Genomic DNA, 5,591 nt, shown 5'->3' on the forward strand with positions numbered 1-5,591 from the left:
ATCACTCAACAAATAGAGCGAGCACAATGAGAGTGACATTAATGATGTTTTATAATTCTTTTCATTCTTTTTGTTGATTTAAAATTACATTGTCTCAAAATGATTTTATAAAAACCCATATATAATTGTTTGAGTTGAGTCTTGTTAGAATTTACCACAAGGGAAACCAAATACTATTGATGATGGGCCATAGTCTAGGTCTATCCAAATGTAAGCAACTATAACTACTAAGTTCATAACAACTGAAATAAACTGAACTACTAAAAATAAAAAAAACATAAGTTGAGAGGCTAAATATGACATCAAGTATCTGATAAAGTGATAGGGCCAAATCTTATACATTGGTATGTACTAGTCATGGATATTTTAGGCCACAATGGATATTACCTTCTATGTGAGCTATTTGAGCATCCCTAATGATGAGACAAGAATGTTGGTGGCATTGAACTCATTGAATTTCATTGATGAAGGCGATGATGTCACTGTGGTCATTGTGTTTTTCCTTCACGACCTTACCTAAGAGTGTCTTTATTTGATTATGGGGGATAATTGAGTTCAAATATTATCTTTTTCTTCCCCTGGTATGTTTCGGTTTAGGAAAGCAATTGGCTATTTCAGCTAGGATTTCAAAATCTGAGTACATTTGGTGGTCATTAGTGGTCAAGGTTTCAAGTTGAAAAGTTTCCTCTTGTTAGAGGAGTGGAAGAATGAAAAATAATTACTGCATTTTGTGCTTGGGGTTGCGCATGTGGCTGGCCTTGAGGTCATTTTCCACTAAACCCCTAGAAAAAACAAATCCTTTGTCAAGACATGATTTCTTGGGTTACGAAAGACCAAAGTAAAGACAACCCCTAGAAAACAAAAAAATCAGGGAGATCGTAAAATAGAAAATGGAGTAAAAAGAATTCCCAATAAAGACTGAGCTTCTAGAGGAATCTAGAGTAGACTCTTGTGAGATTAAGTATGGGATTAACATAGATGGAAGGAATTCGAGTAGGGTTTGAAAACCATAAACAACCAAGAATACCAAAACCAATGCACACAATCGCTGCAGTTTGAAAACTGTGTCAAAAGCCACCAAAAGAAAGATAAGCAATTGAAAGAGTTAAGACATTGGAGATATTGGACATAGAATTAATTAACCAAGATTGATTGGTCTATCGATATTGAACCTGCTTCTAAACGAGGAAGTGGTGTCTCACGTCGCCACCCTCCCCTGCTTAAGCTTCTATGTTAGCTGCAACCAACATATTAGAAATCACCTCCTTGGTTGTCATTGTCCTAGTCTATTCACAGATGTTCAGCACTCGATGCATGCACTAGAGGTCAACATTCCTGGGGTCAATACCTCCTTATACTACCATTTGCACAAATCTATTGTCATCAGAATAAACCATCTTCTGAACTAGAGTTGAACAACAATAATTTCCACACAACACTATTTTGTGACAATCATAGTTGAGCTCCATGAAGAATGTGTCATAGGGGAATTATCCCACTTGTAGCAAAGGAATTTCATAGGCACACCATATAAATATGGAGCCAATATTACCCAGCTAGGAGAACTCAAATAGAGAATGGGTTTCCATATGATTGTTAAGGGAATGAATATCTACGAGCATGTGTGAAATATTTTATGTATGGTTAAGAGTGAAATATGTTTTTGTTATTAATATTTTTTGCAAGTACCACATGTAAATTATGTGTTAAATATGGAAGGAATTACATGTTTCCTTCATACTGAGTTGTCACATCACTCAAACAAATAGAGTGAGCACAATGAAAGTGACATTATTGATGTTTTACAATGCTTTTAAAAAAAAATTGTTGATTTAAAATTATATTTCCTAAAAATAATTTTACACAAAACCATATATCATTGTTTGAGTTGAGACTTGTCACAGTCTACCAAAAGGGAAACCAATACTATTGATTATAGGCCATAGTCTAGTTCTGTCAAAATGAAAGCAATTATAACTACTAAGTTCATAACTATGTGAATAAACTAAACTACTAAAAATAAAAAACATAAGCTGGGAGGCTAAATATGAAATCAAGTATATGATAAAGTGATTAGGGCTAAATCTTGTACATTGGTAGGTACTAGTAATGGAGGTTTTAGGCAACAATAGAGATTACCTTCTATGTGAGCTAGTTGAGAATCCTTAATAACAAGACAATAATTTTGGTGGCATTGAACTCATTGAATTTCATTGATGAAGGAGATGATGTTATTGTGGTTTTTGTGTTTTTCCTTCAAGACCCTATCTAATAGTGTCTTTATTTACTTGTGGGGGGTAATCAAGTTCAAATATTAGCTTTTTCTTCCCCTGGTATGTTCAGGTTCAGGAACATAATTGGTTACATCAGTTAAGATTTCAAAATCTAAGTACATTTGGTGGTCATTAGTGGTCAAGGTTTTAAGTTGAAAATTTTCCTCTTGTTAGAGGAGTGGAGGAATGAAAAATAATTATTGCATTTTGTACTTGGAGTTGAGTGTGTGGCTAGCCTTGAGGTCCTTTGCCACTAAACCCCCTGCGAAAACACATCCTTTGTCAAGACATGTTTTTTTGGGCTACTAAAGACCAAAGTAAAGACAACCCCTAGAGAACAAAAAAAACTAGGAGAGAGTAAAATAGAAAATGGAATAAAAAGAATGCCCAATAAATACTGAACTTCTCGTGGAATCTAGAGTACACTCTCTTGAGATTAAGTAGTGGATTAAAATAGATGGAAGGATTCCAAGCAAGGTTAACAACCCATTGACAGGTCAAAATGTACCACCAAAAACTAAGGGGTCTCCCCAGTGTGAGGTCCCAATTAGACCTCACACTGTTTAGGATAGGAGCCCTATCCGATATGTGCGCTCGGCAGCCACCATGAATGTTTCTTCTATTGGTTATTAAATGAGAAGGTGGCAGAGTGGGACAAGAAATAAATGCTCAGGTAGCGAAACAAAATAAGCCAAAGATTGACAAATTGCAGAAATAGGTATAAACAAGTCTCAGCAATAATAAGAAGAGATATACCATGAGAGGGAATAGTGAGCTAAAACCCCATCAGACATAATAAACAGGAACATGCCAGAAGTCAATTGTAAAGTAGTTCACAATAGGTCATTGAAATGGCAAGGAACATGTAAACACATATTCGAAAGAGAAACATACATGCAACCACTATGTGTCAGTCCATAACATCTTGCGTATATGAAAGCACACATACAAATATGGTGAAGTACCAGACAACTAATACAACCACCATGACTAAGCATGGGAATCAACGCCAAAGATAAGGAACATCTTATTAATATCGCTGCAACTTCAAATACATATCATGCAATTGGTCAAAACCCAATAGTGGAACATGGGATGTTTATACCGTTTCCCACTGCCAAAACCCTAGTCCCACTGTAACTCCACTCTACTAGCTGCCAAGAGCTCAGTGGCTCTAGCTCTCAAGCATAAACCAGTTATGTATCCTAGCCTCAACACAAGTGCTAAAGTGATTTTGAATGAGGGATGAGGGCACATTTATAGAGGTTAGGTGGCCATTCATCTAACATGACCTTTGGCCTTCCCTCATGCCCTTTCAGCTACCATCATGCCTCTTGAGCTTCCTCATTTCTCTCTCATGCCTACTGCCTAGTACAGGCTTAATTGATCTTATCCTAACTGCTAACATCATAGGAGAACATTTACATTATGATGAAATAGAAGAAGAAGATGTAGAGGGTCCTTGTAGACCCTAGAATGCTTGTCACCAAGGCGGTTGCCAGAGTACAAGACCAAATTGTGTGGTTCCTTGGCTGCATAGAATGCCATTGCAGTTGCCATAGTGTCTCGATCAGCTATGTGGAGCCAGCTTATTCACTGGTTGGGCATCCTAGCTACAGGGCTTCCCACAAGTAACCCTAGATCTCTCCTCATATGTTGAAGTTATCGCTCTCCTATACCCTGTAAGAAAATAACCATAGTTATAAACAATGATAATCAAAGAACCACACCGTAAATGTAAAAATAGATAAATAAACAACAGTAATCACAAAAAACCAAAATCAACTTTGGACCCCTGGATAGTCCTATCTTGTGTTATGGCAGTGTTAGAGCATGTGGATTTGTAGGGTCTTCCCAGACTTCCATATCATCCTTCATGGGTTTAATCATAGTGAATACATACCCTAACTTCTTCCTTGATTTCATGAATCAATTTTATACAATAGGTTCTTTGGGTAAGGGTATGAGGAGTGCATGGTTAGCCATTGCATTTCAATGCTTTATGTCCCTTCAACTGGTGCATAGTAGAAAAGGTCCCTTATGCTCATTACACGACATATATCTAGATTTGGGTTTGGTAGGAAAACTAGCAGGACCTATGTTCATCAGGCATTGACCTCCTTCCTTCAAGCTCTCAGGAATATTTTCTTAAATACAAATCACCAAACTCCTCGAGGTTCGCCCTTGGGTGAGAATTATGCTTCATATATAGGGAAGCATGGCCAATCCACATTGGCACCTAACGTGCATATAGATGGACCAATATTTCTGATTCTTGAGTGTGGAATATCACCGGATAAAACAAGGCATGTTTTATATGAGAGGCATCTGCCTCTCTTTCATCAACCAACCATCAACTCTAAGCACCTGGCCTTTACATTCAATTTCATTTTCAGCTTATGATCAGGCTTGCATTCCTTGACATAGTTTGACAAGCCATGTTGGGTCCAATCATTAAAAGGCAATTCACTTAGTTTCTTCATCAACATTCTCCTCCATCCCCAAGGAATAATCTTCGTGCTTCCATATATATAGAGTAAACCCAAGAATTTTGTGGAGACCTAGGGAGTCATTTGTGATTTTCCGAAAGTCACATAGTCGCACTTCTGGTAAGTCGCATCTCTGGTTGCTTTCACTAAGGCACAAAAATGCAACCTCGCGGCCTATGTGGGAGCGCAACTTACTGAAGGTCGTATGGTTGTAGTTGATGGCTGGTCACACTTCCAGGGAGCTCGCCTAAGGAGTTGTAATGGGACCCAACAACATGGTCGAAAGTGCGACCCCCCTGTAGGTCGCCAAGTAGCAACACAGCACAAGTCGTATCGCAGTCTAGGTCGCACCTCTTGGACGCCCGCTTGAGGTCTTTGAGTGTGACTTAGCGACCATTAGTTGCACGGTCACATTTTGAGCAAGGTCACACTTCTGGTTGCTTCCCTGAGGGTGCTGAGTCAGACTTAGTGACTGGTGAGAGAAAAACAATTCACTTCTGAGCCTAATCTAATGATCCTAACCTAGGAAGACAACATGAGATAAAGTGCGTGTTTCCATTCTTGTGCGACCAGGATCTTGCCAACAACTTTGGGAATGTCGAAAGAGTGTTGAAACGTTTCTTCTTGCTCCCTCATGGATCTCAGGCATAGTGTTTTATTTTCACTTAGTGGTTCCACACGGTTGTATTCTTGACATCCCTTGATCTTGACATGCTGCGACTTTACTGAAGGCTTGTGTTGTATGGACATGGGAAATCATTCATGCGAGCAATTCTTCCATCGAAGTTCTGATAACTCTTGCCAAACATTGCCCTTGTTTCATCCAGAT

Source organism: Pinus tabuliformis, chromosome 1_2 (assembly GCF_031772625.1).
Source record: "Pinus tabuliformis cultivar Carrire ecotype Pingquan chromosome 1_2, CPIR1, whole genome shotgun sequence".
In the NCBI taxonomy this organism is placed as follows: Eukaryota; Viridiplantae; Streptophyta; class Pinopsida; order Pinales; family Pinaceae; genus Pinus; species Pinus tabuliformis.